Source organism: Onychostoma macrolepis, chromosome 01, assembly GCF_012432095.1.
Source record: "Onychostoma macrolepis isolate SWU-2019 chromosome 01, ASM1243209v1, whole genome shotgun sequence".
NCBI classification, from domain to species: Eukaryota; Metazoa; Chordata; class Actinopteri; order Cypriniformes; family Cyprinidae; genus Onychostoma; species Onychostoma macrolepis.
The window spans coordinates 40,100,339-40,113,968 of NC_081155.1; positions in this window are offsets into that span (position 1 = coordinate 40,100,339).

Below are 13,630 nucleotides of genomic sequence, written 5' to 3' on the forward strand. Positions count from 1 at the left end.
TAGTGCATTAAAATTTTAGCACCACTCACCAAACATTTTATTTACAAACACCAGACATACATACATACAATAACTAATGTAATAAAACTTTGCCCGATTCACATTCATCTGTTTTAAAATAAAACTGAACATGCTTTTAGCACAATTAACTCAACATTTCACTTTGAAAGTGTTGCAAAATGGCATAGCATCATTTTGCAATATTATTTTTCTCAACGAGCCTGAGTTGAAAAATCTCCTAGAAGTGCACTAAAAGAGGGGTTCAAGTAGCTCTTTTGACTTTGGGCTGTAAGCTAGGGAGATGTCTTTAGAAGAACTTAGCAACAACATAGCAACCACCAGAATGTTCTGGAAGCCATGTAGAACACCTTGGCAAGAGAATAGAAAACACTGGGAAAGATGTCAGGCCAACTTCAACAGCATGGTAGATGGGTTTTGCACAAGAAAGCACTTCTTAAGCTCTTCAGAACATTTAAAAAAAAAACACCTTTATTTAATATAAACAGCTAAGACAGAAGGAACAAAGCCCCTAGATCAAACCTCAGTAGAGAGACTAGCTTTGTAGAGAAGTGTGAAATGTTTGCAGGGAAACAGGTGAGAGCCAAACACACTGAGAGCCTTACGGCACAGCACAAACAGTCCGCCTGCCACCTTCATTTCTACCCTCGCAGCCAACTGGTTTGTCTGCTGTCACTTGCTCGGTAAATCGCTCTTGCTAGTAGATTTCACACCCAGATAGAAGCAGCTCTAATTGGTAGTGTGTGGACCACAAAAGAAGATAACACCTTTGAACATTTGCTCTTACAACTCTGCAAACCATTTGTTTGCCACTTTGTAATTGAATTAGAGAGCCTGCTAAGGTTGTCCCATACGTCTTGATGATAAAAGCTAGCATGTGGAATCTGCTATGAAAACATCTGTTGCAAATGATCACCATTTTTCCAAGTGAGTATTTTACCAGTTTCCATTTGGAGTTGATGTTTCTTTGTTGTGACAAGTAAAAGGGGATAGAATGTACAGGTTTGCTGGTGATGCTCACTTTTTCGTTCAGTGCAAAGCAATGTCACAGTTGCATGTGCATTTAGCCCACAAGGTTAAATGTCACATCCAATATTCAGTGTCCAAAAATGTCACCATATAAGTACAGAATTGCCAAAAGAATGAGTAAAATGAAACTTGGGTAATTTGCAGGCAATTTTAAAATGTTGAATGCAACCTGCTTAAAGGAAAGTGGAACTGCAATGGAGAAGCAATAATAAGGGTGAATTTTCTAATGTTGTTCTCTTGTGAAAAGCCAAAACCGATCATCATCGAAACACTTTGATACAAAAGTGGCCTCTCGAGTGAAATATAGATCATGACAGCATTCTTCCTGAAAATTTGAATCGGATCAAGGATTTATGACTACAGAGTTAACAAGCATTCGGGGAGCTTTTGATTCTAATAACTTTCTACTGCTGAGAAACAGATCCCATCCTGAACATCTGTGTGACATTGACTCTAAACGGGCTTAAATGGCTTCCACCGTGCCTTTCACATGCTTATGAATTCCCTCATCTCGAACGTCTTCGATTTCTGATTGAATACACAATGCAACCTATCACTCTCCATTGTGAGCGATTCTTTGCCTGAGAATAATGTTCAATCACGTCCTTTTCAATCTTGCGGAACTGCCGCTGGCAATTCAGGAAGATCCGTGTAACGTGCCAGCACGATTTTGGATGTTTCTGCAGATTCGACAGAATCAAGAAACGCAACTCGGTTCACCAGCAACCTCCCCATCCTCCCTTTCCTCAAGCAAATGTGCGATTTGACACAAAAGTGCCACTCCAGTGAGCTTGAGGCCATATGGGCGCCCTGTTGTAACAAGCATGCAATTAATCCTGAATTAGTCCACCCAATCTGCCACACGCTACAGTCTGACGAAGTCTCTGTGTGCACCCTGGGAAGCGGGCTAGAGAAGAGAGGAGAGCGTGTTAACGCTACGGTACACACGCGGCTTCCAGGAAACATCAGAGCATCCGTTCCACATTTGCTTGACACCAGAGTGATCATTCCAGCTCCTACCATCTCCAGAGATTCAACACGGCAAGACACGACGATGAATAATTTAAACAAAAGACAAAATCCATCCTGAGTTGGTGCATGGAGGGATTACAAGGTTTCAGCGGAATATGATGGATTTGGACCACTGCAGGATTTAGCTAGTCTGGATTACAGTTTTAATATTTAGCTTTATAGTTATGATAAAAATAAATCAATAAAATCAGCTTTGGCATTCAAAAGAAGACTAATTCTATTGTAGGCTGTTACGTCTGGTATGAGGATCAATGGCAAGTAAGAATTTCTGAGATGATGAAAAGAAGGAATCTTAAAAATCTAGATAATTCATTTTGATTTCACACATTTAAAAAAAAAAAAAAGTTGTTGTCAAGTGATGTAACCATATTTAAGAAGTTGTGTATGTGTGTACATAATTTTAACAATTAGATTTCAAAAGGTTTCAAACTTAATTTTTTTAAGAATTCTTGAACTATTGAATACCATGAAATTTTAACCTGACCTATCATTAAAAAGTAACAAAAAATCTAATATATATAAACAGGTAATCTACATACCTTGACACACATATAGTTTTCTTGTCAAAATTAAATGAATAAAAAAATAAAAATAGAAAATCTTGTCATGGTAAAAGGTGTTATGCCACACTGTTTTTATTTATTTATTTATTAAACATCATACCAAACTACTCCATACCCTAAAGAGTTTCCACCTTTTATTTTTTGTTAATTTTTTCTTATCTTCCATAAACTAAAAAATAAATAAATAAACAAACAAACAAACGGTTTCATTAATTGAAGCTTTTAATTTGGTTAATTTAATTAATTTCACCTACTTGAACCAGTATACCTATATATATATAAGTATATAAGACCAGCTAAAAACCTGAAATGAACAGTCCAATTTAATCCATTCAGATCAGTGCACATTAATATAGACTTGCAAGCTATTAAAATCTGTCATAAGTAAACACGAAGAAACTGCTGTGAATCACAATGCTACATTACACCACATTAAACTTTCAAAGTAATTATTAGTAATAAAATGTCATTAGCAGACAATTTTTATTGTATCATGACATTTTTCTGAGTAAAAGAGGAAATTCAACAAGAAAAAAAGGCAGAATATGATTTGCATTTTTTTCCACAGGGAATTGATTAAATTGCAAAAGTTGACTCTATATGACAGGTGGTTGGAGGATGAAGGATTACAAAGACAAACAATTGTTTCTTTGGAATAACATGCACTGATGAATCATTCGCAATAAGACCAGTAATGTGTACTAAAAAAGTAAATAGAGTCAATTTTGATTTCATGCAGAAAAGTAAATCAAAAATGTTGGCCGCTACATCAGACAGTAAATCTAACCGAGTTAGGGCTTTTAAAAGCTGTTTTAGTTTTTGTCTCTCACAATCATTATTAATCAAAGTCATTATTTAATCACGTTAAAATAAGCAATAAATTGCTATTGGCCATGTCAATACTCCTCTTCACTTTCGATCCATCACCTTGTTGACCAAGCTTGGGAAAACATTTAAAGCCACAGTATTTTTCCAGCTTAGCCACAACCACCATCTTTACTTTGTTTAAACTCTGCAGCTTCTGTGTTTGTTTTGAAAAAGAGACCACTACTGTTGTGTCTATGGAACCCATGAATCACAGAAAACCACAGCCACGCCACTGTACATGCACATCCTGCTTCGCTTCTTGAGATTCAGATTCTCATGTATCTAATTAATAATTATCACGGCTGTGTTTTGGTTAAGTCAACTAGAGCAAATCCGTGAATCAAATAAGAAATGTTTTTCCCTCCTCCTTCAATTCTCACTAGCCTAATTATGTTGCATGCTTCTTTTGGGATTTTTTTTTTTTTTTATAACTTATCGTGCTTAAAAATGAAAATGTTCATCAGTCACTCATCCACCACCTGTTCTTGTGTTGAACACAAAAGAAGATATTTTGAAGAATGTTGATAACCGAACAGTTGGCGGTATTATATATATTGTTTTCAATATATGGATTTGATTATCAGCATTCTTCGAAATATCTTCTTTTGTGCTCAACGAAAGAAAGAAACTCACTGGAACAATTTCAGGGTGAGTAAATGATTACAATTTAAATTTTTGGCTGGACCGTTCCTTTAATGCATGAGAATCCGCACAGGATCCTGTGCTTCCCCAACTTGAGGCCTTCCACAAGTGCTACTGGATCACCAAAATGTGTTGTTTTTTTCAGTATGTGTGTGTGCTCCCATAGCTTTTGTCTTCTTAGAATTACCCAGAAGGCAGTGGGGCAAAGGTCAATTGCTGGCAGGGTGTGTCCATGCAACCGTGGACTTGCATGGACGCATTTCTGGGGCCCACTGCTGCTCCAAAATCCCCTGCTGCAAAACACACAGTTAATATGTGAAGACCCAGCATTGGTTCTGGTACTAGAGAGGCTTTATATCAACAGAGATGAACAAGCTAGCAGCAGAAAGATATGTGTTAAATGAGCAGCAGTCTAGTGGTTGCTTCATAAGGTACAAGACACGCACCCTGCAAATGCATGCAAATATGCAAGTTGCAGCAAAAGACAAGTCATTTGTGAAGTAATGCATGAGAGAGTGAAATTAGAGAAGTGAGAGAAAAAAGGATAAAGGTAAAAATAACACAGAGAGAGAAGAAGACAGAAAGAGAAAGCCTGGAAAATATTCTGTGTAAAAAAAACATAATTTCCTCTGACTGGCTTTTCCAGTGCGGGGGAAGGGAAGGGAGCAGTTGTAGCAAGGCTGACATCATGCCATGGCAGTGCTACTATAACAATAATATAAAAGCAATGATATAAGACTAACGATTAATCGCATCCAAAATAAAAGTTTTTGTTTACATAATGTACGTGTACTTAGTTTATTTATTATGTATATATATATAAATACACACACATACAGCATATATTTTGAAAATATTTACACGTATATACATTTATATATTTATATTATTATAATAATAATAAATAATAATAAACTTTATTTTATATAGCGCCTTTAAACGTTACCAAGACATACAGAAAAAATACATTAAAAGGAAAAACATAAAAAAATACATGTAAAAAAATCACATATATGCTAGCCGAAAAAAAATACGTTTTAAGAGAAGATTTAAAAACACTAAAGGATTCAGCTTGTCTAATTTCAGTAGGGAGAGAATTCCAGAGTTTTGGTGCCACAGAAGAAAAAGCCCGGTCACCCATAGAAAATGATATTTCATATTACATATAAATATATTTAATACATAAACATAACATATTTTTCTTAAATATATACATGCATGTGTTTGCATTTATATATACATAATAAATATACACTGTACACACTCATATATTATGTAAACAAATAAACTTTTATTTTGGATGCGATTAATCAATTAATCGTTTGACAGCACTAATATATCTATATCTAACTATATCTATATCTATCTATCTATCTATCTATCTATCTATCTATATATATCTATATATATATATATATATATATATATATTAAAGCTAGTTTCATCATCTTCGAGGGTTACTATTATGCATGAACACCCCCACTTGTTGCCATCAACATGTTTACTCATGTTTTCTCATTCTATGACCACACTCATCAAAAGTAATCATTTTTGAATTCATATATTAATGCTAGACACCTTCAAGATAAAATTTTACCCAAAATCTTTGTCATATCTTTATGTTAACATACTTTACTAGCCTTTTGTTTTGGAGCTTTGATGCAGCCATCATCTTCTCAAGGTGCCAGCAGGAAGTAAATTGCTCTGGTCATGTGACAATTTGCACTGACCATGTAACACTGTAAATATTTAATTGAGACCCTTTATTTTTTATTTTTCCCCATATTTGCAGGAAATGCACTAAAACATCATTCAGTAACATTTTTAGAGCTTTATAAATGAAAATGTGACATGCACAAGTATTATGATAATAAGTCAGCAAAAGTAGGTTGTTACTGTAAAATCTACACTATTTTTAAAGAAGCTGAACTACTTAGTCCCAACACTAATGCACACAGTATATTAATCATATAGATGTTTAAATAAAAACAAACATTTCTGTTAAAATGTTTGAATTTCCTTGTAAGGCACAGGCATCATTAGCTCATAAGTAAAAGTTTGTATAGGCCTTAGTACGAAAAAGCATAGCACATTAGTACTATTTTTGCACTATGAAATACGTAAATTGCGAAATAATGTAAATGTAAATACAGCATTTAAGAAAACATACTGTGTGGAATACTGCATCCCATGATGCAATGGGCTTGACTAGTGATGAATGACCTGCAAGTGTTATCAGCTTTTTCTTTCACTCATTATTTAATCAGACAAGACGTTTTACATTAAACTGGATTAAACATGCTAAATAATTTTTGGACTGCACTAAACGCCGCTCACTGAATTAAAGAGGTCACGTGGCAATAATCCAGCACGCCACTTCTTGAAACTTTGAAGGTTACATTCACAAGGCTTTTAAAAATAAATAGTACAGGCTACAGTACCTCTAACAGGTAGCGAGCTAGTTTTGCATTCCGTACAGACATTTAGTTTGTCGTTTTTGTCTTATTTTTCTTTCTTTCTCTCTCTCTCTCTTCCCTCAAAGTCTCTCTGCGCATTGCACTTGCACTTAAATACCTTTTTTCCACTTGTGTGGTAATTGTACATAGCGAGCTGTGTATGTGAATGGATTTCCAGGCCTGCCGTGAGGGGACCATTTCATAGTCCAGAAGGTTCCAATTTAATCACACAGAATGTATATTTTGTATGGGGGACATTCTCAACATGTCAGAGAAAAATGGCTGGTGTATATCTGTAAAAATATATAATTATAAGTCACAAAAATCGTTTCAGACTGTTTCGTTTGCTAAAAGGGGTTAACAAAACATTTCACTGTCACAAGCGCAGGCTCCGAGCGTCTAGGGAGTGAAAGTTAATAAATGCTTTTCACAGCTTGTGTTTTGCCTTCCCGCTATACTTTGACTAGGCAGTCAGCATTCGCCTCAGCGGCCATAAATTACAGTGCGGTGTGTTTGCCTCGGGTCCTGATGGTTTATTTCAACCCTGTTCCTTCATGACAGATTTGACAATGTGGCTGTGAGATCCTCTCCGTTTTGGCTTTTTAGCCTGTTGGATTGTGTGTGATTCTGTGTCAGAACATATATGAAGCCATGGAGCAGATATTGTAAATTTTGTCAGGTGAGCACTTCAGCATCTGACAGAGTATGTGGCACAGTCACACTCGCTACAGTTTGTGTTTGCCCACCGAAAGGCGCAGAAGTCTGTAAGGCATTGGGGTGTGCGTGTGTGTGAAAGAGGGAGCAGGAAAAATGATTTTGCCCCAGAGGAGGCTCGCTGTATTATTTCAAGCTTGCATTAACCAGATTCTGCTAATGGAGCAGGACTATAACTCAGCAGTTTGAAAGAGCTGTTGCCCTGAAGCACAAGTGTCCCTTTGACCCTAAATCTGAATACGAATTGCAATGTTGATGTGCAGTGACTGTACATAAATAGTGTTCACATGCAAACAAATACAGAGGCACAGATTTGCACTCTCTGTCACGTACGTATGATGTAATGCATTGCATTATGCTCAAACAACCACAAAATTATGAAGCAGCATTGATAGTAAATATTTCTTGTGCAGCAAATCAACATATTAGAATAATTTCTGAAGGAACACTGAAGACTGAAATAATGATGCTGATATGTTAAAATATATTCAAATAGAAAACAGTTATTTGTAATTGTAATAATATTTCACAGTATTAGTGATTTTATTGTTTGTGTGTGAATATCTAAAGATGACAAGAGAGATAAAATTAGCTTCCAGTCAAAATTAAAGACATATTTACTCACCCTCATGTCATTCCAAACTCGTATGTTGATATTTTTCCATGAAGCATGAAAGAGAAAATAGAACAAAACAAAAATAGTAGTCCATATTAATCATGCAACCACTCCTTCTGAAACCATGCAATAACTTTACGTGAAGAACACAGAAAATTAAATCATTATTCACTAAAATATTCCCCTCTTCACAAAAAAACTAGTGCTGTCAAACGATTAATCGCGATTAATCGCATCCAAAATAAAAGTTTTTGTTTACATAAAATATGTGTATTGTATATATATAATGTATATATAAATACATACACATACAGCATATATTTAGAAAATATTTACATGTATATATTTATATTCATATAAATTTTTATCATATATAAATGTATTTAATATACAAAAGTAACATATTTTTTTAAAATATATACATGCATGTGTGTGTATTTATATATTCATAATAAATATACACAGTACACACACATAAATTATGTAAACAAAAACTTTTATTTTGGATGCAATTAATCGCGATTAATCGTTAGGCAGCACTAAAAAATAAATTAATAAATAATAAATAAATAAATAAACCATTGTATCTGTACTGTAACATTGGGTTAGTGATATTGTGACATATTCTAAAACATAGATATTTAAAATAAATGACATCACTTTTTCCGTGTTTAAGGAACAAACACAGAAGAGATTGTTGCTAAGCAAATATGACTTGATACATCCGCCGGTTTCATCCTGGTTTCATCTGCTTTTCAGTTTGATTTCTTTAATTAACTCCACAACAAATATTGTACAAGATAAGAAGGGACCAGAACTCTTTTTCTGCTGCTTCTCAAGGCAGAGAGGGAGGAGAGGAAAGGAGGCACAATGTGGCGACAGAGTGCTCTGGTCCACACCCGGGCTCAGACAATAGGGGAAGTCCTGCCTCATAATGCATTGTGTTTAATACAGAGCCAGGACAGGGAGAGGGAATTTGTCAATCTAGCTGTGGGCTGTAACACGGTACACAAATCAAACTGCCGGCATCGTGCCAAACATTTGGAGGGTTCTCATGTGAGAGAAAACAAGCAATTTTTCTTCATCGTGTTGTACAGAGGTCTCAAAAGCACAAAATACTGCTTTAATGGGGTTGAATAGCACTCTGTAAACAGGTGATTGCCATATGCACCCATACCCATGGCATGGCAGACATTTATGATTTAGTACCATTTACAAACTTTGGTGGGGAAATGAATGCGGTGTAAACATGCAGACTATTGTACACATTAAATACGGAAAAGCCTTGTCTTCATTATTTAGCCTAATGGGTTCGCATGCCATAAGCACACTGTTTGGATTGCTTACTGCTTAAAGTAAAGTTACTTCACTGAAAGCGAACTAAAACAATTTCTGTTTATTTGGGAAAAGTTCAAACATTATTTTATTTTTTTTTATTCTGTTGGTTGGTCTTGTTAGTACATAATGAATTAACCATATATCTAAACATTTTTCTGCATGTACTGCATTTTTTGTGTAATTAAAAAAACAAAAAAGATAAAACAACGACAACATGACATTAGCGTTCTCAGTTATAATTAGTTATGGATTTACTGTACACTGTAAATACTTAATCTCAAATTTAATTAAAAAAATTAAGATACATTTTTTTTTTTTCTGTTCTTACAAGTTTAAATTCTAATTACTAATTAAAAACAAGGTTATCCAAAGTAAACATTACTTAAAATGTTTAAAAAGTTTGGGAATCAAACTGCAATTTCAACATTCCTAAACTTCTTTGGTTTCAAAAATCCTTACAGTTTTTAGTGCAAAAATCCAATAAGATCAGTAATATTGTGAAATATTATTATAATTTCGAATAACTGCTTTCTATTTTAAATATTTTAAAATGTAATTTATTCCTGTGATTCAAAGCTGATTTTTTAGCATCATTACTCCAGTCTTCAGTGTCACATGATCCTTCAGAAATCATTTTAATATGCTGATTTGCTGCTAAATAACATTTCTTATTATTATCAATGTTGAAAACAGTTGTGCTGCTTCATGTTTTTGTAAAAAAAACAAAAAAACAAAACAAAACATGATACATTATATTTTTTAACTTTGATGAATAGGAAATTCAGAATAACATTTATTTGAATTACTTATCTGTCACTTTTGATCAATTTAATGCATCCTTGCAAAACAAAAGAGAGAACAAAAGAGCTAATTAAAAAAAAAAGTGAAGTTTTCCTTCGAAAAGCAGATTAGGTAAATTTGATTAAAGAAGTGATTTACAAAGAAAGACTTTAAGTCTACTTTATTTTAACCAAGTATGTTAATAAAGGCATTTGGTCTGTATTGTGTTTTTTCCCCCAGTAAGACCAACTAATTAGAGCACAATATACAATTCATAAACCCTAAAAGTTACATTTGCATTAAATTTTCATTAAGGTTAAAGCACGGTTATTTGAAAAACGTTCAAAAAAAATATAATCAAGTGCCATACTCCAGTTTCATTATGAATCGCTTACAAAATACAAAAAGGTCATTTTTCCAGAGAGATTTGGAAGTTTATAACAAATCATTTCTTAAAAGACGGTCAACATTTGCAGTGACTCTTTCAGACATCATTTAAAAGACGTTGTTATATAACGTTTTCAGCAAAGGGGAACACATCTGTTCTTTGCCATGCAATATGAGACCATTCTATATTACAGCACAGACAGCAACATAAGCAAACTGGCAGTTGTTATTGCAAATGACTTATGACAGTATAACAGTGATTAATCAGGAGAGAATTCTTTTAATGCGTGGCTTTACATATTCATCGCATAAATCATGAAAAAATAGTCCTGCGCACACAACGAAGCCAACGAATGAGGTGTTTCATGTTCTAATAAAAAGAAATAACAGCTTGTGGTTAACAAATGCATAAAAATACAGCCTGTCCAGACGCACAGACATCCCTACGCCAAAAGTGATGATCTCATTCACGAGATTTTGACAAAGTGACCAAACGAAGGCACAAATAGAGGAAGGCATTTCAGCTTAGAGGTAGCTACAAGTCCCAATATGAAGGAGAACACAGTCTCCGTGGGCTACATCAGGCAGGAGCGCGTGGGTGAGACAGTTTCATGCTTCTTGGACTATGTCATGCCTCCCATTTTCAGCCTGCCAGCATCTATGATCCCAGGCAACTGAGGGACCTTCACTCAGTGTGTGGTGGGCGACAACAGTGTAAAGAAGTACGATATGCTACAATGAACTGTTTCAGTGTTTATTCTTGTTGGAAAGGATGCATTATCATTATCACGCATTAACTTTAGTAAGTTAGCTCTAAAATCAAATATAGAACAAAGCTAAAGCAACAACGGAAATGGAAACATGCACAGGCAGGATTAAGTAGCCTGTTGTTTTTAAAAGCTGAGCTCGTGCATCAAGGATACAGAAAGACAAAATTGATGCTATTTCTTAAATATGTTGTTGGTAGCGACAAAGGTTATAAAAAGAATGTCATTATATATTTCTTTTGGGTTGTGGTAAATGAAAGGAAAACAACGAAGAAAAAACAACACTCCTGGTGTTTGTCAAATTCAGCTCTGATTAAGCTCTGACATGCTTGACGATAAAAATGTCCCTTGAGGAGGGCCATATGCTTAGACTAGTCCTCTTTCCATTGTCAAAGTTGATTTGACCTTTTTATATAATAACTTTGAACTAGATGCAAATGCCCAACATACAGCACACAACATGCGATGCTAGCATGTTCAAGTCTAGGCCTGATTTTTTGTTATTTTTAATCTCAGGCTTTCTAAACAAGTGCCTAATGGACTTTTTAAATAACTGGGTGGCTCTCCATACAAAAGCATCTGGGAAAAGGAAGGAAGCATGTCTCAATGAGGGGAAGATGTGTGTGTGTGTATGTGTGTGTGTGTTTCATTTGCATGGGAAAGATTCAAGTCATAACAGACTGGACATTGTAGTTTACTCAAACACATATGGTTCAGAGTGCATCAAAAATATCATCTGTGAACACAAAGTGTGGCATTGCAAACTTTACACTTAAGACTTTAAAAAAAAAAAAAAAAAGCCAGGTTCTGAAAAAAAAAAGGGTCCTCTGTAGTGAATGGGTGCTGTCAGAATGAGAGTCCAAACAGTTGATAAAAACATCACAATTATCCACAAGTAATTCACATGACATAAACAAATCCATCAAAATGTTTTTTATTTCTTTGAATTAGGAGAGAAATATGCACAGATGAATTTTCAGGCAAAAACAGTTCAAAACAATTTTAAACAAATATGTTGGTGGATTTTGATGTGAGAGGACAACAGGAGATGGACATTTATTAAGTGTTATTATAGATTACAGACGTTTTTTGGAAAGAAGCAGTTATTTAAAAGTAAATGTCTTGTTGGATTTGTTTCTTAGAAACACAGCTTTTTTCTTTTACAAGATGTTAATTGACAGACTGGAGTCATGTGGATTACTTACGGATTATTGTGATGTTTATATTAGCTCTCATTCTGACTCTAAAAAAGCACTTTTCCTGATTGGAGTCTAAAAATACTGAATAAGAGTGACAGACTATAAGTAGCTGCTAAAATTGCAAGAGTATCCTGCAAACAACAGATAGCACATCCAACAAGGGCAATACACAATGCAGTTTATAATTTTATTCTGTGGTTATGCACCATAGTTTTTAACATTTGTTGATTTAAAAACTGAAATATAATGCAAAAGTGCGAAAATGGAAAATGGTGCTACTAATGCCAAGGTCATCAGTTCGATTCCCAAGGAATGCATGAATTGGAAAGAAAAAAAAAAGGATCTTAAGTGCAATGCAAATCACTATGGATAAAAGCATCTGCCAATTGTGTAAATATAAATGCTTTATATTTGTGTAAATATTAAAAGCTTTGCTGTGGATGCAAAATATGATCAACATGAGTTTTCATGCCACTCGAACAAAAAACTTCAGGATGGCTTGTTTCAGCTCCTGACTTTCAAGACGCATACAATCACAGCACAGCATGCAAGGCCTAATACTGAGGCTTGGATGCTTTGAGAACCAGCTAATGTAAAAAGTCACACGATCAAATAAGGTCATGATAAATCTTCTTCAACAGTCTAGATGTAATGGGAAATATCTGACAGAATAAATATTTTAAAAGCTCATTTATAACAATATTTACAACATCTTTCAATGTCCCTGAAAATGTGTTCTGGTCGATAAACACTGGTCAAACAGCCGGTGATACGAACAGTTCTCAAAGGCATTGAGCTGAGCTCGGTGCATTACTTTGAACTTGTGCCTTGTTGGTTTTGGGAAGTAAAATGGTCCAAATGAAAGCACAAAATGAATTAAAACAATTCTTTGAAGCAGTTTTGGTAAACAAACAGCATAAACAACAGCTGTAATTTTTTCTGTAACAATTTATGAAAACTTCATAGTTTGAAACTATGCAGAGCACAATGTATCGACAGAAGAATTCCTGTCCTTTCACACCAGTTTACAGAGCTAAAAATGATGTGATGACTTGTAGAATGAAAGAATTTGCATTTGCCAAGAGTCAGCTAAAAGGAAATTAATTTCAGCCGTTCTAGGACAAATTGGTATAACTTTTAAATGCTTTTACTTAGGTCATGATACATACATAATACATCATATATGGGTTCAAATTTAAACTCAAATCACTTATTCCTGGTG